The 24,193-nt window shown below is 39.7% G+C and overlaps 1 long non-coding RNA gene across 1 annotated transcript in view; it reads right to left on the bottom strand.

Moving 5' to 3' along the window:
• LOC105482486 (uncharacterized) overlaps positions 1 to 24,193 on the bottom strand; it is a 148,497-nt gene that overhangs the window by 105,181 nt on the left and 19,123 nt on the right. The window contains exon 2 of the long non-coding RNA XR_987653.2: positions 14,742 to 14,833. This is a non-coding gene — a long non-coding RNA (uncharacterized lncRNA). The remainder of the gene's footprint in view (positions 1 to 14,741; positions 14,834 to 24,193) is intronic.

Genomic DNA, 24,193 nt, shown 5'->3' with positions numbered 1-24,193 from the left:
ATGTGGCACATATACACCATGGAATACTATGCAGCCATAAAAAAGGATGAGTTTGTGTCCTTTGTAGGGACATGGATGCAGCTGGAAACCATCATTCTCAGCAAACTATCGCAAGAACAGAAAACCAAACACCGCATGTTCTCACTCATAGGTGGGAACTGAACAATGAGATCCCTTGGACTCAGGAAGGGGAACATCACACACCGAGGCCTATCATGGGGAGGGGGGAGGGGGGAGGGATTGTATTGGGAGTTATACCTGATGTAAATGACACACTTGTTTTTTCTATCTCTCCCCTCTCTTGCTCCTTCAGTCACCCACCGATGTCCTGCTTTCCTCCTGTAGCTTCATTTTGGCCCAATTCCAGAGCCAGTTGTGAAAGGAAAGTAGAATAGCCACAACCTCATTGCTACCAATATGATGGGTCTTGGAGTCCAATCTCAGAACCCACATACGGGTTCCAACTGGCCAGCCTCATTTGCTTGGCAACCCCAGGGGCTCAACCAATCTCAACAAATGATTTCCCAGAAAACCTGGAAGCTGGACAGGTAGGCAGGTGGGTGAGGGTGAGGGGGTGAGGAGGGAGTGGCAGATCACAACAAGTCCTGTATCTCCATGACATGCCTCGACTGAGGCTCATCTTCACCCATTTATTGTTGGGGCTGTTATTTTACTATGACCAGAGCACCTTCTTCTTGGTGGGGGTTGAGTTTATTCCTACAAGAATCACCCCGGGAAGAGATAATTATGAGACAGGAAAAGAGGACTCAGAGGCATGCCTCAAATTGGTTATGAGGGAATATCTCCTCCTTTGTCTGAGACTTGGAGCTGCTCAGGCCCAAGCTCTGATATCTGGAGCACTTTGGAGCTCTTCTTTTGGGGGCCCAGCAAGGCACCCGGAGGATGGCACAGGAAGTAGGCTGTGTCCGTAAATTTCTCTCTGAGTTATGTTTCCTGTCCATCACTTCAGAACTCCCGGTAAACTCTCACCAAGAAATGGGCTGGTGTCTGCCCTGTAGTGGGGAATTAAGAGAAAGAATGTATTCCAAGTTGGTGACAAGGTAGACAGGGAGAGCAATGCCCTCTCCCTGGAGGCCACAGGGGCGTCAATAGCAGTGGTATTGACAGCAGCAGAGGAGAGCTGGGTGCAGAAGGATAAACGTCCCCAGGCATTGTAGGGATCAGCAGCAGTATCCTGTGACAACAGAAGGACAGTGGTGGGAAGGTAAGGCCTGAGGGACCTGCACCAAACCCAGAAATTGCATGGACATCTTGAAAGGGATGTTTTCGAAAACAAAACTTATGATATCAACAGCATTGAGTTAGCATAACACCAACTGCTGTTTATTGTGTAAAAAATGCTTTCCATAAATCATCCCATTTAATCATCCCCAGAACCTTAGAAGAAACTTAGTATCTCTAGTACTCTTTTGCAAAAGAGGAGGCTTAACTGAAGCTCAGAGACAGTAAATAGCTAATAAATGACCCCTGGGGCTTTGAATCCAGATCTGTGCCTCCAAAACCAGTGCGCTTTGCACCACATCAAACTACCTTGCCCTGCTACTTCATCAATCAGCAGCTTAGGAAATCATGTGAGAACGCTGACAACATTGCATTATGTAAATGAAAAGCTGCAGAGAGAATGGTCTGGGCTCAGCCTCCATTCCACACTCTGTGGCTTTTAAAGAAGTTGCCAATGGTCAGTTTTATGTTTTCATTGTGCTTGGGTAACTATAGGCATAAATGAAAATATAGTCTCTTGCTGTTTGTTTCATGCATAGGATTAAATTGAAGTGGAAGATTGGATTTGGCTCCAAGTCCAAAGTTTCCTCAATCTGGTACAAAATTGCCTCTTCTATTAATTCCATTTTTTGGACACCTGGCTTCCATGTAACGTGAGCAACTTTTCTACATTGCTCTATTTTGTTCTCTCACTTGCTTATCTCCTGGATCATTATCACAGCTCTTCCATAGCTCCTGCTCAAAGTAAATATCAGTGACTGAAAAAATTAACATGCCACGGAGCCTTCCTTCAGCAACAAAAGAAACATAACAGTCACGTTTCAGTACAAGTAAGCCTCTAATTCAGATACATAATGCTTAAACAGCCTTTAGAGATGGACCTTGAAAACCTTTTCTTTGAGAAGAAAACATAACACAAAAATACAGGTTTTAAAGTAGGTTCACATCAGACTCAATATATACCATTATTTTCTCACACATGAACCCTTTCATTTCACATTTCTTTCTGAGCCATTTGTGTCACTTTGATTTGCAATTATTTCATGAGAAGCTAGCAGAGAGACATACCTCTTTATAATACTTATATTTGCAGCAAGTGTAAGAATATTTAACTGCATTAAAATTGTGACAATATTTTACACACATTAAGCAGCTTTAGAATGAAAAGAAAAGCACTCCATTGGCCTAGATTGCAACCTTGTTTTCAGCACGTGATACAGAATATAATCTGGCATTCATCTCTGGACAGTGAGTTTTCCAAGGTTTCAAACCACACAGTGTTTGTGCGGCTATAATCTCTCAGACATTTTGCTCTCCCATTTTGTGATTCTATCACACTTAAATGGAAGAAAAATCAAATCACACTACAACCATCCAGGTCCCTATTATTAGGACATTTACTAGTGTTTTGCCTGGATATTATGAGGAATGATAGAAATATCTTTTCCTTGTAAGAGGTCCATGCCTGGCAAAGGTGATTTAGATGTAGACCAACACAAAAATGGCCTTGATGCAACAATGGGCAAATTTTAAAAGTGTATTAAACTGGCATATAGAAATTTTCCACTTAAAATTATATTGCCATGATAAAATACTCCCAGATTACAGTTTCCATTGGTTGGTTGCTTTCTATTTGCTCTGTCCAGGAAAGAATTATGGACAGCTGACCATTGCTATTTGTCCGATATGGTGACCCATATATTATTAATAAAAATCCTTCCAGTGACTATTCTGATGACTTGAGGGTAGGGATGAAGCAAGCATTTTGGAGCTTTCTTATTGCACCATTAAGATATCACCAAAACCTCATTCTAACTCCAGCTGTCACTTCTAATATTTTAACCCATGATGTATGAATTTTTAAATATAGATGCTACTATTTTTATTTAAGTGGCTATGAATGTTTCCATGCTCACAAATAATGCAAGACTGAATGAAAGGGTCTGATACTAGTCTGAAAATGGAGAAGTGTTGATGGAGGCAGTCTCAGTAATTCTGTCCCCTGGGCAGATTCTCCAGAGGGGAGCATGAAGAAGCTTAGAAATAAGGAAGACTTCTTTTTTTCTAACCAATTAATCAAGACAAGGACATAGTGACTTACGTTGCACGCACTTTCATGGTAACATTAGCACCTCCACTTACTATGTACATACTCGATACCAGACACTGTTATAGGTAGAGGCTGTACATATGTTTGCCCTTTATAATGACCCCATTATTATCTGCAACTTACAAGAGAAAACTGAAGTGAGACACATTATGGACCAAATTTAAAGTGACAGCTATGTCAGGTTTCAAACTCAGGCAAGCCTGGCTCGAGGGCTCTTCCTTTCACCAGGATAAGATTCTGTCTCTGATCTGATGTTATGGTAACACACCTGGCATCACGAGGTCTTCATCTACTTTAGAGATGGCTGAATGAAGCTAGGTAGATTTCAGTCATACCCACGCCACAGTTAACTTAGGCCCCCAGTTGGGGATAAATCTGGAGTAACTGCAACTCTCTGTACTCCCCTGGCTTTAATTTGGACTATCCACATTTTCAAACCTCCTAAATAAAGTGATTAGAATGAAAATGTTGTCATGTGGGATATAGTTGGCAAATTCCCTTACAGTCGGGTGATATTGTTATATAGTAAGAAATACATATTTGGTCTCTGCACCTGGCTCCTCTGCTTCTGGCACACAGCCCCTAAAACTCTTGAAATCTCTGGAGTTCTCAGAGTGTCTTTTGTAGGCTACTGAGATGACTGATAGCTGAGGGCTCTTAGGTAGCTTCCAGATGGGGGCTGGTCACCAGAAAGACCGAGGCAGGATAAGAAGGTTGGGACTTTCAACCCCATCCCCCAACCTACAGGGAGGGGAGAGGGGCTGAAGCTTGACTTGATCACCAATGGCCAATGATGTAATCATTCATACATTACAAGTAATCAGTAATGAAGCCTCCATAACAACCAAAAGGACAGAGTCTGGAGAGCTTCTGTGTTGCTGAAGATATGGAGATTCCCGGAGGGTGGTGCACTGGAAAATGTGTGGAAGCTCTGTGCCCCTTCCCATTTGCCCTACTCTACACATTTGTTCCATCTGGCTGCTCATCCATAGCCTTTGTAATATCCTTTGTAATAAATGCACAAATGCAAATAAAACGTTTCCCAGAGTTCTAGCAAACTAATCAAACTCCGGGAACCCCAAATTACAGCTGGCTGTTCAGAAGCACAGATTGCAACCTGGGGTTTGTTACTAGCATCTGAAATGGGAGCAGTCTTCTAGGACTGAGCCCTTAACCTGTGGGATCTGATCCTATCTCCAGGCAGACAGTGTCAGAATTGGATTATGGGACAATCAGCTGGTGTTCATGGAAAATTGCTTGGTGCAGGGAAAAATCCCCACACACACTCTTGTGACCAAAGGTCTGAAGTACTCTGTGTGTTGATTATGTAAGAGTTGGAAAAACACTTTGGTTTTTTCTGTCTCTAACAGTAATTGCCATTTGTTAAGAAATTAGCAGGATTAGGATTGAAGAGGCCAACACTTGGAATACTTGGTTGAAAAGAGATTTCTGTTGACTGCCTGCCATTGTCCAACCCTTTGACTAACCAACCTTTCAATATATTCATATACAGTCATGCACCACATAGCAATGTTTCTAATCGATGATGGACCACATATATGACAGTGGTCCCATAAGATTATAATGGAGCTGAAAAAGTCCTATCACTTGGTGATATTGTAGCCATCATAAGGTCTTAGCACAACGTCTTTGTGGTGATACTGGTGAACTCAAACCTACTGGACTACCAGTCATATAAAAGTAAGGCACATACAATTAGGAACAGCACATACTTGAAAATGATAATGAATGACTACGTTACTGGCTTACGTGTTGATATTATACCTTTTATCACTATTTTAGAGTATACTCCTTCTATTTACTAAAAAAAATAAAAGTTAACTGTAAAATAGGTATTCTGGAAGAAGGTGTTGTTATAGATGACAGCTCCAGGTGTTCTTGCCCCTGAAGAGCTTCCAGTGGGACAACATGTCTCCACATATTGATGTGATGTCAATATCACAGTGATATTGATCATCCTGACCCTGTGTAGGCCTAGGCAATATGTATGTGTCTTCATCTTTAACAAAAAAGTTGTAAAAGTAACAAATATATTCAACATTTTTAAAATAGAAAAAAGCTTATAGACTAAGGATATAAAGAAAGAAAATATTTTTGTACAGCTATACAGTGTATTTATTTATTTATTTATTTATTTTTGAGACAAGGTCTCACTCCATTGGCCAGCCTAGAGTGCAGTGGCATGATCATGGCTCACTGCCGCTTGGACCTTCTAGGCTCAAGAGATCCTCCCACCTCAGTCTCCCAAGTAGTTGGAGCCACAGGAGTGCGCCACCATATCCGGCCAATTTTTTAATTTTTTGTAGAGACAGGGTCTCCCTATGCTACCCAGGTTGGTCTTGAACTTCTGGGCTCAAGTGATCTTCCCACCTTGGACTCCCAAAGTCCTGGGATTACAGGTGTGAGCCACTACGCTTGGTCAATGTATTTGTGTTTTAAGCTAAGTGTTATTACAAAAGAGTCAACAGGTTTTTCTTAATTTAGATGTTTATAAAGTTTAAAAAAAAGTTAACAGTAAGCTAAGGTTAATTTGTTATTGAAGAAAATTTTTTTAAAAATGTAGTGCAGCTTAAGTGTACAGTGTTTATAGAGTCTAAGGTGGTAAAGCGATGTCCTAGGCCTTCACATTCACTCACCACTCACTCACTGACTCACCCAAAGCAACTTCCAGTCCTGCAAGCTCCATTCATGGTAAGTGTCCCATACAAGTATACCATTTTTTATCCTTTTTTTTTTTTTTCCTGAGATCAAATCTCACTCTGTCACCCAAGCTGGAGTGCAGTGCTGCGATCTTGGCTCACTGCAACCTCCCCCTCCCGGGTTCAGGCGATTCTCCTGCTTCACCCTCTTGAGTAGCTGGATTACAGGCTCCCATCACCACACCCAGCTAATTTTTGTATTTTAGTAGAGACGAGTTTTTGCCATGTTGGCTAAGCTGGTCTTGAACTCTTGACCTCAAGTGATTCGCCAGCCTCGGCCTCCCAAAGTGTGGGATTACAGACATGAGCGCTTGATCCCATTTTTAATTTTTTATACTGTGTTTTTACTGTGCCTTTTCTGTTTAGATATGTTTAGATGCAGAAATACTTACAATTGTGTTCTAGTTGCCTACAGTATTCAGTACAGTAACATGCCATACAGGTTAGTAGCATGAGAATAATAGGCTGTACCATCTAGCCTATGTGTGCAGCAGGCTATGCTATCTAGGTTTGTGTAAGTACACACTGATTTTCATGCAATGACAAAATCACCTGATGATGTATTTCTCAGAACTTATCCCTGTCATTAAGCATGGCTGTGGCACACATTCATCCCATCTCCATGAAGATGATCCCAAAGTCTCATCAAATTATAGCAACAGCTATAATTTTCTCAGTTTCTGTAGTAAATGGAAAACTTAGTTCTGTAGTAAATGGAAAAATGGAAAGCTCAGTTTCTGTAGTAAGTGGAAACCTTAGTTCTGTCCATCCCAATACAATAAAGAGGGATGAGTTGGGGCAGCCATGACATTCCCTTAGAAAGCAGAGCTTCAGGGAAGAAGAGAGAAATGGCTTAGTAAATTCACATGATTTTAGCAGAGCAAAGAGAGAGAGAAGAAAGAGGAGAGAGGGTGGAGGAAAGATGAGTGTTGGAGCAGAATGTGCTGAGGAGGGCCATTTAGGAGCCAGGGAGGTCTTCAGGAGGAGCCTGGTGTTACTTGACTTATCTGCAGGCAAAATTGGAGAAGAGGGGACATTTGTGTTTCCCAAAATGTACTCTGATAGCTCAACAGAGTGACTGCTTATTCTGAGTTTTATGTTCTTGGACCTTTTCTCCCTGTGCAAACAAGAATGTCCTTTACTTTAAATCCTAAGTCACTGTGAAAGTGTAGGGACTTTCCAGACACTGCTGGCTCTCTATCCAGCCTCCCTTATTAGCAAACCCTTATTTTTGTTGGGGTGCTCAGCCCTCCTCTTTGCGACTCAGGAGTAAATCTTCATTAGCCTCAGACAATCATGGTGGTCCCATTCCTCTTGATAGTAACAGGTTAAGGTGTGCAGGTTGCTCAGTTCTGGGAAGAACTGAGAAGAACAGATAGGAAGACATCTACTGAGCAGGCTTCTGGGAAAATCTTTCCTTTCGTAGGAAGAAGCAGTCCCTCTTCTTCTGCTCCATTTTGTAGTGTCTGAAAATGGCACCTTGAACAGAAGCAACCATCTTTTGACCAAAAGGAGGCTAGCCAGGGACAAGGTTGAGGCTAGCCAGGGGTCAGCCTGTGAGGAAGACAGCAGAAAGGAAGAAAGAATCTGGGCTTAAGACATAATTTAGCTACTGAACTGACCACACCTGGATCTGCCCTATCCAGGAACTTTTTGTTGTGAGAAAGAATGCATCTCATTATGTTTAAGCCCTTTGAGTGGGTTTCCTGTTCAACAGTACCTAGGATTTGTTTTTTGGTTTGTTTTTGGTTTTTGTTGTTGTTGTTGTTGTTTTTGAGATAGAGTTTCATTCTTGTTGCCCAGACTAGAGTGCAATGGCGCGATCTCGGCTCACTGCAACCTCTGCCTCCCGGGTTCAAGCTATTCTCCTGCCTCAGCCTCCCGAGTAGCTGGGATTACAGGCATGCACCACCACGCCTGGCTTCTTTTGTACTTTTAGTAGAGACATGGTTTCTCCATGTTGATCAGGGTGGTCTCAAAACTCCCGACCTCTGGTGATCCACCTGCCTCGGCCTCCCAAAGTGCTGGGATTACAAGCAGGAACCACCACACCCAACCAGTACTTGGAGTTTGTTTTAATCAGATATGGTAAGACATGCAGACATGGAAATGACTATCATGAAGGAGAAAGTCTTAATTGTAGTCAAAGTCCTCTAGAAAGAAGGCCAAGCATGCCATGTGGGGCCACATGGCAAACACTTAGGCATGATGAGCTGTCAGTGAGTGGGAGGGACTGAAGGTGGTAGGCTTTGCTGTGGTTTTCATGGGAAGGAATGAGCCAGGCAAGGTAAGCAGGCTAAGCAGGTTTAGGATTCACTAGCTTGAATAATTTCAGCAAACCCAAGGCATAAGAGTGGACCCTCGTCATGTGTTACCAGGCCCTGGAGTGATTAGGGCAGGATGCTAGTGGCCCAGAGTGTAAAAGCCCACTAAAACGAGGAGGTTGCAGCTATGGGCTCTGAAGTGGTTGGTTTGTATATCAAAAGCACACTCAAAGACAGGTGATTTCCTATCTCTAGCTATTAACTAACCCTGGAAGGGGCAATCCCTTCAGGGTCAGTAAGGCCCCAGATGTCAGAGCATCAAGAATACAGGAAATAAAATGACATAATCATTATTTCAACTGACACAGTTGTTTTTCAGAAGTTTTTGAGTTTTAAAATGAACGTGAAACCATTAGGAAAAATGTAAGTGTTGCCAAAACCTCATCTCTACAAAAAATATAAAAATTAGCCAGGTGTGTACCTGTAGTCCCAGCTACTCAGGAGGCTGAGGTGGGAGGACTGCTTGGGCCCAGGAGGTTGAGGCTACAATGAGCCATGACAGCACCACTGCACTCCACCCTGGGCAACAGAGCAAGACCCTGTCTCAAAAAACAAAAAATGAGATGTATTGTAGTATCTCAGGAATACTCAAGAAAATAGAAGAGATTATTTTGTTTTGGTCAAAGTTATCTGTTAATACTTCCTCAAATGATTCCATGTAGACAGCTATACATTCTGTCTCACCTAAAAAGCTTGAAAAATCAAAAGAAAGAAAACCAAACTTCCAGTGGTTTAATTAAATATCATATGATGCTCTTATACATTACCTACTCCAGAGGTAGGAGCTCTAGGTTTGTACAGCAGCTCCCCAACAATATCAGGGTATTCACAGCCCTGTGTTTCTTCTTGCTCATCCCTAAAATGTGACTTTTAGCCTCATTCTTTTTTTTTTTTTTTTTTTTTCTTTTTTCTTTTTTTGAGATGGAGTCTTGCTCTGTCACCCAGGCTAGAATGTAGTGACGCGATTTCGGCTCACTGCCGGGAAGCTCTGCCTCCCAGGTTCACGCCATTCTCCTGCTTCAGCCTCCCAAGTAGCTGGGACTACAGGCGCCCGCAACCACGCCCGGATAAGTTTTTGGTATTTTTTTTAGTAGAGACAGGGTTTCACCGTGTTAGCCAGGATGGTCTCGATCTCCTGACCTCGTGATCTGCCCACCTCAGCCTCCCAAAGTGCTGGGATTACAGGTGTGAGCCACAGCGCCCAGCTAGCCTCATTCTTGTTGCTTCATGGTCACAAAGGGCTGCCTCTTCACCTGATAGTGTTTGCATTCCAGGCCACAAGAGATGAAAGTTGCCTGGAACACATCCAGCAACCTCTACTTGTAACTCGTTTGCCAGGACTGTTTCACATGGCTACTTGTCACTCCAAGGGAGGCTGGGGAATGTATATTTTTAGCTGGACCTGCCATTTCAAACACTTAGAATTCTGATATTAGTAATGAAGGAGGCAACAGATACTGGATAGGCAACAATTGCTGTGTGCCATGGTTCTCCCTATTGGCTACCCAGTGTTTTTTTCTGTTTGCTTCTTTCTCTCTCTTTCTTTCCTTCTTTCTTTCTTTCTTTCTTTCTCTTTCTTTCTTTCTTTCTTTCTTCCGTTCCTTCCTTCCTTCCTTCCTTCCTTCCTTCCTTCCTTCCTTCCTTCTTTCTTCTTTCTTTCTTTCTTTCTTTCTTTCTCTTTCTTTCTTTCTTTCTTTCTTTCTTTCTTTCTTTCTTTCTTTCTTTCTTTCTTTTTTTTGAGATGGAGTCTTGCTCTGTTGCCCAGGCTGGAGTGCAGTGGCACGATCTCAGCTCACTGCAAGCTCTGCCTCCCAGATTCACACCATTCTCCTACCTCAGCCTCCCGAGTAGCTAGGATTACACGCACCCACTACCACTCCCAGCTAATTTTTTGTATTTTCTTTTTTAATAGGGACGGGGTTTCACCATGTTAGCCAGGATAGTCTCGATCTCCTGACCTCGTGATCTGCCCACCTCGCCCTCCCAAAGTGCTGGGATTACAGGTGTGAGCCACCGCGCCCGGCCTGACTACCCAGTGTTTTCATAAATTCCTAGAACACATTCATCCCCACCCCATGAAGATTATTCCAAAGTCTCAAATTAGAGCAACACACTCAAAATCTGGTTTCTGTAGTAAATCAACACCTTCCTCTGTCCCATCCCAATGCAGAATATATAGTGGCCTAATCTTTCATGTATTCAAACTAAGACCCTTGTCTGATGAATATTAACAAGGTATTGCCTTGTTTTAGGCAAAACCTACATTCCTATATTTCCTGGTGCATAAAGGAAAGCATATTTTCACCACAGTGCTTTCTTTTCAAACTTTCAAAAGCTTCCTTGGAAATAGAGCAGTTAATCCAATGCTTTTCTTCTTCTAAGTCAACCAAAAAATAAAACATTTCCAATGAAGAATGAGTTCTAGGGGGATTTTAGAGGGGGAGAATCTCATGCAAAGAATCTCATGCTCTCTATAAGCAGTTTTGGTTAATGAGGTAATGAGTAGTTAGAATTTTCCAGCAATTATAAATAGAGTGGGTTATTTGGAACTCCAGAAAGAACTCTGCTCCATAGACTAACTTAATAAAACCTATATATATATAAATATATAGATTTATATATAACAAATTTATGTATTTTATATTATATAATTTATAATATATATAGATTTATTTTTATATATACACACACACATGAGAACACTAGCTATCACGTAGGTAAGATCATTACAAATATGATGAGCACAGATTGGATTTGTTATTCAAAAATAGTATTTTACATGTAATTATAATGGTTGATAAAACATTACTAGTATTGTGAAATCATGTTTTTCCCCAGTGTCAAGTTTAACTCCTCATTCCCTAGTACTGGTCTCAGCACTTTAGGACACAGAGTCAAATGATAATAATCATAAAAACACTAATAGAAGCTAACACTTACTAAACACTTAAGATACATTAGGCAATGTTCTAAGCCTTTACATGTATTCACTAATTTAATCCTAATAACAATCCCAAGAGGGTGGGGTGCTATTTTTACTTTTTGCTGTGTCATAGACAAGTCTCAATAAACTTAACTGAGCTCGGAAAACTTGGCAAACTTAACAGGGCACAATGCTCCTATGTGAAAGATCTGCTTTTTGGGAAGGAGATGAGTCAAAGTAAGCTGTAGAAGTTGAAGAGGTTTGCAGATTGGTAGGAACAGGCAGAATAACTATGATTGATGGAGAAGATCCACATGTCCCCTCCATCCCCCAGGCCTTCAGTTTGTTACTTCTAATGTACATACCCAGTGGTAAACATCAATAACACTTTTCATTTTATTTTATTTTATTTTATTTTATTGAGATGGAGTCGCTCTATCGCCCAGGCTGGAATATAGTGGCAGAGTCTCCGCTCACTGCAACCTCCTCCTCCCGGGTTCAAGCAATTCCCCTGCCCCAGCACCCCCAGTAGCTGGAATTTCTGGCACACACCACCATGCCCAGCTAATTTTTGTATTTTTAGTTAGAGACAGGGTTTTGCCATGTTGATCAGGCTGGTCTCAAACTCGACCTCAGGTGATAGGCCCACCTCAGCCTTCCAAAGTGCTGGGATTACAGGCATGAGCCAGTGCACCCGGCCTCAATAATACTTTTTAAACACAAGCTAGAAGCTACGAAAATTTGAGTTGATACCTTGATTAAATAACAAGGTAGAGATTCACTGTGAGATGTGCAAAAGATGACATGGCTCTTCTTGCCTCTTCCAGATGGTTTCTTATGAGAAAATGAGTTTATATTCAGGAATAAAAAGGATTTATTAGAAAGCATTTGGGAACAGTTAGGGATTACACTTGCAAATAAGATACTTCTCTTTAGAAATATTGAGAATTCATATTCATCTAATACCCAGGTACATCTGGAAGTGGATTGCATACAAGCATTTATATTTGCATAATAATATTTATAGAAATTATTTCTACTCTATGCTTTGTTCTTCAGAAGAGAAGTAAATATATGAAAGGAGAGAAAAACTAAACCCAAACACAATAGAAAGAATTCAATTGACCTAAAATGTTTATACACTATCCTGTGCATTGTACAGTGCTGAAAATGACATAGTAGGAACTGAAAAGATACTACCTTTGCACACTAATGAATCACCAAAATTTGGCTATTAATAAAGGGGTGTTAAAAGATCACACGTTCTCACTTATTTGTGGGAGCTAAAACTTAAAACAATTGAACTCATAGAGATAGAGAGTAGAAAGAAGGTTACCAGAGGTTGGGAAGGGTATTGCGGGTGGGAGAGAGAGGTGGGGATGGTTAACAGAGACAAAAAAAAATGTTAGAAAGAATGAATAAGACCTATTATTTGCTAGCACAACAGAATGACTATAGTAAAAAATATCATTTAATTGCACATTTAAAAATAACTAAAAGAGTATATCAGATTGTTTGAAACAAAAAGGATAAATGCTTAAAGTGATGGACACCCCATTTACCCTGATGTGATTATTATGCATTGCATGCCTGTATTAAAATATCTCATATCTCATAGTAATATCTCTCAAAATATCTCATAATATCCCACAAATATATATACCTACTATGTACCCACAAAAATTAAAAATAAAAACAAAAATGAAATGTAAAAATGAATAAAATAAAGGGGTACCAAACCTGGGAAAATATACTAGCAGGAATTTCCAGGTCCCACTTGAAGGAAGAGATGGGAAAAAAAGAGTCTCAAAATGACAACATGAAGTCTGAAAAAAAAAATCGGACAGAGAACTAAGATTGTCCAGAGGACAGAGGAGCATGTGGCAGTGTGATCCTAATGCTCCTACACTCAGGCTGTGGCTATGAATGAAGTCATAGTACTAGAAATAATTCAGACTTTACAGTTTATCTCCACTATTTGGCTAATCCAGCTCTCCATCTCCCACTCTTACTCACAGGAGTCCCCTAGGTGCCACACATGTGCTCATGAAGAACCCCTCATATATGCCCAGCGCCGCTCTCCTCACTGATGTCCATGGTCCACATCGCCTCCTGGGGCTGGCATGCCATTTCTTCCACTACAAGTACCCTCTGGATGGGGATACAGATTTCATGACCAGGGCACTGATGTCTTATAGATAACGTTTACAGATAGCTTTTAACTACTACAGTTCAAAATACTCAGTGTTCCGGGGCTGTGCCACATTATTCACAAAAATGGGAGGCTGGCAACTGGGTGATACTCCAGCTTTTTGGCAACAAAGCACATCTACACATCTCTCAGGGTCTCTTGTAAAAACAGTTCTAGTCAGCTTCTACCTGTAGACCCTCCTCCCCCCACCCCCTCCCCCGACCCCGCCAACACTCTAAGACCTAATTTTTAGGGCCACCCTCTATCTTTGAGAAGTACATCAAGGTGTATTTAGAAGTCCCCTCAGTTATTTGTCATCTCCTCCTCTCCCTCTTCAAGCTGTCTCCATCAGTATTTGAAAATCTCTCCAGTTCCCAGTGCAATAATCCCGTCTCCTCACCTATCACTATCTCACTGCCCAAGGACGATAGCCAGGGATATCTCATTACAACACCCTTGCCACTGCACCAACAACATCCTCGTTACTACTGAGTGATTTCAGGGCTATTACAAAATAAAGTGAAAATAATGTCCAAACTTGTTTTCTGGGTGTTATGCCAAGTTTGGGATCTCCATCAAGCCAACGCCCTCTATTCATAAAAGTATTTTCACTGGAAATGCATGGGCTGGCCTTCAGTTGTGCTTACGGTATTTAAACTTACACCTCCTCACCATATCTGATTGGATAAGGGGTGAAAAAATGAGTTTAAGGAAATCAATCCACAGGTTAACCGTACCAGTCAGGATCCCAGCAAGAAACAGAAGGCATTTGCAAACTTGGATAATGAGAAGAGTTTAATAATGTGCAGGCAAACATCAAGAAAACCAATAAATTTGTACAGTAATCTCAGGCTAGCAAGGGCTAGGAGCTGTTACCACCCCTTGATCTAAAGTGTAAGAAGAGGAAGAAGCTGCTTGAACTCAAAGAGAGTTGCATAGAAAGGGCTACCTGACAGGAAGAACTACCTTTGGTGGAGTGAGGTGGCCAATTCGTGGCAGGCCAGCAGAGAATGATCTGAGAAAATACATAATGCAACCTCATTCTCCTCCCACCCTCTCAAGCCCTGCCAGTGCCTCTTATTGGCTAAGCCCAACCAAAGGACAGAGTGCAAAGAAGCCACCAGCATAGTCCATACAGGCCAACTTGCTGAAGCACAGAGCAGGCTGGAGCATGGCCTGGGGAGGAAAAGTGGATCTAGAGGAGTAAACTGTAATGTCCATCAGAGCCTACCTCTTCCACCATTCAGCCTTCATGCTTGAGCTTTACCCGGTGAAAAATTTATCTCTCCAACAGGACAGATGCACAAAATTCCATCAGCAACTCTGTTATGTGAGATATATAATATGATAAAGTTATTTAACAGCAGTGATCTTCAAAGAAGGTAGCACAAAAAAAAAAAAAAGAGAAAGTAATTAGCATAAAATGTAGCTGCTACAGTCCTTGAGGTGATCCCAACCATCATTACTCTAGGATCTGAGTTGTTGGTGGTCCTGTCTATACTGGGTTGCTCCAATTTTCCATTAACAAGGACTGAAGTACTAAAGGCTCTCCAATATATCTACCGGGTTCCAGACATATTGTTTCTTGCCCACACTGCATAGCAGCAACCCAATTTCCCTTTAGGAAATCAATACTGGTGATTCTAGAAAGTACAGTGACCCCTAGCTGTTAGTTCTCTGGCATGTGAAGCCCTAAATGATCAGTGAGTAATTTCAGCACCCAATCTAATGGAAACATTACTTTGTTCCCTGGTGGAAGCATTCTTCCATTGGGTAATAATAGGATGTCCAAACCCACTGAGACTAAGATTATAGAGGTGAGATGCTAAAAGAATTTATCACCATCAGACCTACACTACAAGAAATATTAGAGGAAGTACCTAGGGAAGAAGAAAAATAATACCAGATGGAAATATGGATCTACACAAAGGAATGTAGAACACCAGAAATGGCAAATATAGGCATAAATATAAGAGTTTTAAAACATATTTAATCTGTTATAAAACATATTTTTAGGCCAGGCGTGAGGGCTCACACCTGTGACCCCAACACTTTGGGAGTCTAAGGCGGCCAGCTCACTTGAGGCTAGGAGTTTGAGACCCACCTGACCAACATGGCAAAACCCCTTCTCTATCAAAAATACAAAAATTAGCTTGAGGTTGTGGCATATGCCTGTAATCCCAGCTACTCAGGTCACTGAAGCATGAGAATCGCTTGAACCCAAGAGGCAGAGGTTGCAGTGAACAGAGATCGCACCACTGCACTGTGGCCTGGGCAACAGAGCGAGGTTTTGTCTCAAAAAAAGAAAAGGCATTTTTAAGCAAAAATAGTAATGTTATATGAAATGTATGACAATAATAGTGCAAAGGCCAGAGACAAGAAATTGAAGTAACTGCAGTAAGGTTCTTTTGCTATGAATGGAGTGATATAATATTGCTTGAATGTAGACTATGGTAATTTAAAAATGTAAAACATAAGTCCTAAAACAACCACTAAAACACAAACACAAAATATTACACCTATTAAGCAACAAAGGAGCTAAACTAAAATAATAAAGGAAGGCTGAAAAAATCCAAAATAAAACAGACAATAGAGATAAAAAAGATAAAATAATTTTTCAAACATACAATAAACCCAAAAGAAGGCAGAAAATGAGGAAGAGGACAGATTGGGACAAAAAATGAAGCAATTAGAAATTTGATATGGTCCATCCATAATAATCATATTAAATATAAATGGTCTAAACACCCCACTTAAAAAGCAAAAATGTTCAGTTTGTATTAAAAAAGCGAGACCACCAATCAAAAGAAAGTTAGACTATCTTAACATCATGCAAAAGGAGAATTCAGAGTAAAGAATATTATTGGGGGCCGGGCGTGGTGGCTCAAGCCTGTAATCCCAGCACTTTGGGAGGCCGAGACGGGCGGATCACGAGGTCAGGAGACCGAGAGACCATCCTGGCTAACACGGTGAAACCCCGTCTCTACTGAAAAATACAAAAAAAAAAAAAAAAAAAACTAGCCGGGCGAGGTGGCGGGCGCCTGTAGTTCCAGCTACTCGGGAGGCTGAGGCAGGAGAATGGTGTAAACCCGGGAGGCGGAGCTTGCAGTGAGCTGAGATCCGGCCACTGCACTCCAGCCTGGGTGACAGAGCAAGACTCCGTCTCAAAAAAAAAAAAAAAAAAGAATATTATTGGGGATAAAGAGGGTCATTTCATAATGATAGAGGTCAATTAATCAAGAAGATATAACATTTATGTACAAAACAACAGAATTTCAAAATACATGACACAAAAGTTGATAGAATTCCAAAGAGAAAGAGAAAAATCCACAATTACAATCACAGATATCAACCACTGTCAGTAATTAACAGAAAAAGTAGACAGAAAGTCAGCAAGGACAGAGAAGACTTGAATAACACTATCAGCCAACTTGGCCCAACTAACATTTATGGAACATGCCTCTTAATAATAGCCGAATATACACTATTTTAAAGAGTACATGGAATATGTACCAAGATGGACCATATTCTGGGTCATAAAACAAGTCACAATAAATTTAAAAGTATTCAAATCACCCAAAGTATATTTTATTGCAATGAAATTAAATTAGAAATAAATAACAAGAAGATATCTGGAAAAACTCCAAATACTTAGAAATTAAATCACACACTTTTAAATAACTGAATAACTCATGGGTCAGAAGAAATCAAAAGGAAAATTAAGAAGTATGTTGAACTTCTGTTCATTATAAAACGGAGTTAGCAAAATGAAAAGCAAGCTACAAAATGGATATTCATAAGACATATATCTGATAAAGGACTGCAATCCAGAATATATAAATAATTCCTATAAATCAATAATAAAAAGAAAAACAACCCAATTAAAAATAGGCAAGAGACTTCAATGAGGAACTAACAAAAGGAGTTATCTGTATGACTAATGAAAACATGAAAAGTTGTTGTACATCATTAAGCATCAGCAAAAAACAAACTAAAACTAAGAAAAATGCCACCAAATACCCATTCGAATGGCTAAAAGTAAAAAAGACTAACAATATGAAGTGTTAGCAAGAGATGGAGTAACTGAAACCATTATACATTAATGATAGATGTGTGTAATGGCATGCTCATTTGAATAAATGGTCAGCATTTTTAATAAAGTTAACATGACCTAGCAATATGTACACATCCAAAATACATGAGTAGTCACTGCCAAAAGTCTTATACAAGAATGTTCATAGTCACTTCATTCATATAGCCCAAACCTGAAAAGAACCTAAATGTTCATGTACAGGTGAATGAATAAACAAATTCTGGATATTCTACTGAGGAAAAAAAAAAAGGCAAAACTACTGGTGCATGCAACAACATGCATAAACCTTAGAAACATTATGTTGGGTGATTAAAGACAGATCCAAAGGAGTCAAACTGCATAATGTCATTATATAGAATTCAGAATAGGAAAAACTAATTTAAGTGGATGAACATCAGAAGAATTGTTTATTTGGTGGAGGGTGGCTTGTTAACTGGAAAGGAGCATGCATGAGGAAACTTACTGGGGTGATGAAAATATTTTATATCTTGATCTGGGAGTAGTTATATTGATGTAAATATATGTAAAAATTCATCAAGCTGTACATTTAAGATTAGTGCATTGTATTTTACATAAATTATGCATCAATTTTAAAAGAACTATAACATATGAACAGATTGCTGGGGCCCTCCCAGGATCTTGGAAGCGACTTGTGCAAGATGATCAATTCCAAAATCGAGTTCAAGGTAAAGTGATAAGATTAAAACTAAACTAATAAACAAATTCACCAAGGTTTTGGGATATAAGATCAATATATAAAAGTCAATTCTATCACTATAAAATAACAATGAACAATTTGAAAATAAAATTAAGAAAATAACTTCATCTACAATTGCATCCAAAAGAATAAAATACTTCAGAATTCATTTAACAAAAGAAGTGCAAGACTTTTATGCTGAAAACTACAAAAACATTCTTGAAAGAAATTAAAGACCTAAATAAATAAAAAGAAGGCCTATGTTCATGGATAAGAATAATTAATATTGTTAGGGTGGCAATGCTTCTCTAATCTATAGAATCAAGAAAATCACTATCAAAATCCCACTTAATTTCTTTGCAGAAATTGACAAGCTGATTCTAAAATTTCTCCGGAATTTCTAGGCACTGAAAATAGCCAAAACAATCTTGAAAAAGAAAAACAAAGTTAACAGACTCACATTTTCCAATTTCAAAACTGTAGCTTATCGCAAAGCTACAGGAATCAAATATAGATCAATGGAATAGAACTGAGAGTCCAGAAACAAATCCTTGCATTTATAATCAGCTGATTTTAGATAGGGGTCCCAAGATCTTTTTCAGTGGACAAAGAATAGTTCCTTCAACAAATGGTGCTAGGGCAATTGGATATCCACATACAAAAAATCAAGTTGGACCTTTTTCTCAGACTGTACACAAAAATGAACTCAAAATGGGCCACAGACCTAAGTGAAAGAGCTAAAAACCATAAAATTCTTAAAAGAAAATTGAGAAGTAAATCTTCACGACCTTGGGATAGGGAACATGAGCTTTGATATAGTACCAAAAGCATAAGTAACAAGAGAAAAATAGATGAATGAGACCATCAAAATTAAAAACTTTTATACCTCAAAAAACACCATCAAGAAGTGAGAAAACTCACAGAATGGGAGAAAATAATTCCAAATCAGTTATCTTATATGGGATGCATATCTGGAATATATTAAAAACACAACTCAATAATAAAAAGACAAATAACCCAATTTAAAAATAGGCAGCAAAGAATTTGAATAGGCATTTCTCCAAAGAAGATAGACAAAAATTTGACAATCACAGGAAAAATACTCAACATTATTAGTCATTAGAGAAATATGAAAATGCATTAAAACCATCGAATTGTGCACTTTGAACCAATGGATTCTGTGATATCTTAATTTTGTCTCAATAAAGCTTTTGAAAAAAACCCTTAGAAATAATTTCTGAAATATTTATGGATAAAGCAACATGCTGTCAGGAATCTGCCATAAAATGTAATCTGGAAGCAATGAGAAAAGAGTAGGGTATAGGTGAACTAAGGTGGGATGTGAATTAATCATTGTTCTTGAAGCCAGATGATAGGTACACCATAGTTACACTATTTCCTCAATTTTCAGATGTGTTTGAAATTTCCCATAATAAAAAGTTAAAAATATATACTTAGGAAATCCCAAGGTGTACACAAAAACTTCTACATGAATGTCCACAGCAGCATTCTTCATAATATCCAAAAGATGGAAACAATCCAAATGTCCATCAACTGATGAAGACAATAAAATGTAGTATATCCATGTAATGATATATTTTATGGACAGATATTTATCTATCCGTGAAAAGGAATGAAATTCTAGTAAATCCTACCACATGGATGAACCTTGAAAATATGCTAAGTGAAAGAAGTCAGACACAAAAGACCATATCTTGTATGATTCCATTTAAATAAGGCATCCAGAAGAGGCAAATCCATAGAGATAGAAAGCAGATTAGTGGTTGCTTAGAGATTGGTGGAAATGTTCATGTGTTTATCACTCACTCATTAAATAATTGATGATTAAGACAATGAGTTCCTGAATAATGTTGAGGAACTGCACCTCCTCTGATAAATCCTGGTAGGCTTCCTGGAGGAGTTAGGGGATAAATAATAGACTCTGCTACAACACTGATGCTGGAAATCCTTAAAGAGATGGGGACATAGTGTTGATTAACAACCCTGGGAAACCTCTGGAAGGAGGAAGACTAGAATTGCTTGAGATTGCGGGAATCATGGGTTGGCTACAAAGGCAAGTTGATGCCAAGTCAAGGTAAGGAATTTCCTAGCAAGATTACCAACCAAGTGCAGAGCATCCTAAGAAAGTGGGCACAGGGCATGTAGAGACAGTTATAATTCCTCCTTTTGATACAAATGTGGGCTAATATTAGTTATGACACAAACATCACCAACAATCAATCATGAGTCTTGGATGAACATTCCATTGTTCTAGTACTATACTAGTTCGGTGAGGGAGCAGGTGGAGTCTTCAGATACAGAGGAAATAGCTGCCAATGACCGGAGGAAAAGTGAATAACCATAACTGACACTTGCCAAGCACTTGGTATGTCCCAGGCACTGCACTAAGGACTAGAAGTGTTTTAATTCTTTTAATCCTCACAATGACCCTATGAGGGACATATTACTACTTTTTATACATGAATCAAATGAGCTTAAAGGGGATCAGTGACTTGACCAAAGGCATGTAGCTGTGGAGCCATGATCTGCAACCAGTGTCCAACACCTGAAATTTTATTTTTAATCCCTACACTCTATAGCCTCAGGGCAACATCAAGACCAGAGGTGATTAAATATAGAGATCACCTGTTCTAAAAATGCCAATTTCATATGGGAAGGGAAAGTTGAAGTAGGGTCAACCAGGCAAAATGAGTTATGCAAAAAGGATGTGAGACATGAATGTAAAGTGGGCTTCAGTTCATTATGACCATGGTAAGAAAGGAAATTTGGAACTGAATCTGCGCTCTACATTGCAAAACAAACATATGCTATCAGATGAAGTAAAGGCAAAGTGCAGTCTACCACGAATCACTGTAATTGGCCAACTAGAGTATATTCCATACGAATAAAGAATTTATGAATCATTAGTGCGAATGAGTAGGTAATGGTGCATGCTGCTGGACCAGTCAGGAGTTAGAAAATAAAATATAATCATCATTGCTTACATTTATATCCAATTCCAATTGTGTCGAAGCTCATTAGACTAATACTATAGTTTCAAATGTAAGAGTGCAAGCTTTTCAGAAGATTTAGCTTAACTTTTATGGAGCCAGAGTGAACTAGGGCAATAAAGCATTCTTTAGCATGGAACACCAAACATTTCTTGGGAAGGAAAACAGATTTCTATTGGCCACAGATTGGAAATGATTATCAGGACAAAGACTCATCAAAGGACAGGTCTGCTCGGTTTGGAAGGAACAATATGTATTTTGGTGGGCTCACTGTAAACTCCCATGCTCAAATTTACCAGGGCCCAGAGCTGTTGAAGCTGCATGTACTTAGTTGATATTGCTTCCCAGGAAAGGTCTCCTAACTGCTTCTGAGAGTGCCACAGACTGTTGAATTTTCTTCCACCCATTACCTTCCATATCCCTAAGACCTGTCTCTCAGAGCTCAACATCAGGTGTTTTAGAAGAGGAATGGAAATAACTGTGCAAGATATAGTTCTGAGCCTTAGTAAGAGTTCAATATCCTTGCTTAAATATAACTAATATGCATGATACAGAAAACCAGAATGTCAAGAATATAATTATATAAAGTACATAATTGAATGATGAATGTGTTACAGGTTTTAGAAAAAGGATGAATTCATGTGGACTACCATCATTAATGAAGATTTGACAAGAAAGATTGGATCTAGATGGTTTTAAACAAGTGAAGGCAAAAATGCACGTACCAGGTCTTCTATATTTTAGTGCTTCATGTTTTCCCATTTGAAAAATAATGGAAGTTCCACTTACTGTGTCTCACAGCTGTTCATTAGCTAGTGGGGGATAATGATCAAGATCCTTGAAATGCTGGGATGCAGAGATATGTGAAGAAGGGGACTTATCTTGTCACCCAAATAGAAAAGGCAGCAAAAGTGGGAGAATAGGCATCAAAACTCAAACAATTGCTTCCTTTAATGTAGCCTGGATTTTCCCAATGACAAAATATCAAATGTGTACTAATGTTTCTCTAGCATTTTCCTGGCCAGAACTTATGTGGCTCCCCTCTCACACAATTCTTATTCTTTGGCAAACCTTGATATCTTCAACAAGAGCAAGAAGTTAAATAGTGCTTCCTGTGTGCCAGGGACTATTTCAAGAACTTTAGAAACATATTAATATACTTAATCCTCTCTAAAAAAATTCTAAATGATAAGTGCTATTATTATCATTTTATCAATTTTTACTGGTAAGGAAACTGAAGAACAAAGAAGCAGTGATATGGACTGAATGTTTCTGTCCCCCTGTCCTGCCCCCAGTGTATATGTTGAAGCCCTAATCCCTTTTTAAGAAAATTATTTCCTTAGGTTATTGGGGAACAGGTGGTGTTTGGTTACATGAATAAGTTCTTTAGTGGTGATTTGTGAGTTTTTGGTGCACTCATAATCCAAGCAGTATACACTGCACCCAATTTGTAGTCTTTTATCCCTCACCCCCTTCCCACCATTTTCCCGATTCCCCGAAGTCCATTATGTCATTCTTATGCCTTTGCATCCCCACTGCTTAGCTCTCACTTATGAGTGAGAACATATGATGTTTCATTTTCCATTCCAGAGTTACTTCACTTAGAAATAACTCTCAGTCTCCAATCTCATCCAGGTTACTGCAAATGCTGTTAAGTCTTCCCTTTTTATGACTGAGTAGTATTCCATTGATACAGTTTGGCTGTGTCCCCAACCAAATCTCATCTTGAATTGTACTCCCATAATTCCCATGTGTTGTGGGAGGGACCCAGTGGGAGATAATTTGAATCATGGGGGCAGTTTCTCCCATACTGTTCTTGTGATAGTGAATAAGTCTCATGAGATATGATGGTTTTATCAGGGGTTTCCTCTTTTGCCTCTTCCTCATTTTTTCTTGCTGCCATGATGTAAGAAGTGCCTTTTCCTTCCCGCCATGATTCTGAGGCCTCCCCAGTCACGTGGAACTGTAAGTCCAATTAAACCTCTTTTTCTTCCCAGTCTCAGGTATGTCTTTATCAGCAGCATGAAAATGAACTCATACAGTAAATTGATACCAGGAGCAGGGTGCTGCTGAAAAGATATCTGAAAATATGGAAGTGACTTTGGAACTGGGTAACAGGCAGAGGTTGAAACAGTTTGGATGGCTCAGAAGAAGACAGGAAAATGTGGGGAAGTTTGGAACTTCCTAGAGGCTTGTTGAATGGCTTTCACCAAAAGCCTGATAGCAATATGGACAATAAGGTTCAGGCTGAGGTGGTCTCAGATGGAGATGAGGAACTTGTTGGGAACTGGAGCAAAGATGACTCTTGTTATGTTTTAGCAAAGAGACTAGCAGCGTTTTGCCCCTGCCCTAGAGACTTGTGGAACTTTGAACTTCAGAGAGATAATTTAGGATATGTGGTAGAAGAAATTTCTAAGCAGCAAAGCATTCAAGAGGTGACTTGGATACTGTTAAAGACATTCAATTTCATAAGGGAAGCAGAGCATAAAAGTTCAGAAATTTTTCAGCCTGACAAAGTGATTGAAAAGAAAACCCCATTTTCTTATGAGAAATTCAAGCCAGTTGCAAAAATTTGCATAAGTAACAAGGAGCCGAATGTTAATCCCCAAGACAATGAGGATTGGAGAGAATATCTCCAGGACATGTCAGAGGTCTTCACAGCAGCCCACTCAGTCACAGGTCCAGAGGCCTAGGAGAAAATGGTTTCGTGGGCTGGGCCCAAGGTCCCTGTGCTGTGTGCCACCTAAGGACTTGGTGTCCTGCATCCCAACTGCTCCAGCCCCTCTGCAAAGGGGCCAATGCAGAGCTTTGGCCATGGCTTCAAGGGTGCAAGCCCTAAGCCTTGGCAGTTTCCACATGGTGTTGAGCCTGTGAGTGCACAG

This window comes from Macaca nemestrina, chromosome 5 (assembly GCF_043159975.1).
Source record: "Macaca nemestrina isolate mMacNem1 chromosome 5, mMacNem.hap1, whole genome shotgun sequence".
Lineage (NCBI taxonomy): Eukaryota > Metazoa > Chordata > Mammalia > Primates > Cercopithecidae > Macaca > Macaca nemestrina.
Note: the sequence above shows the minus strand (reverse complement) of the source record. Positions and strands in the feature narration are given on the sequence as shown.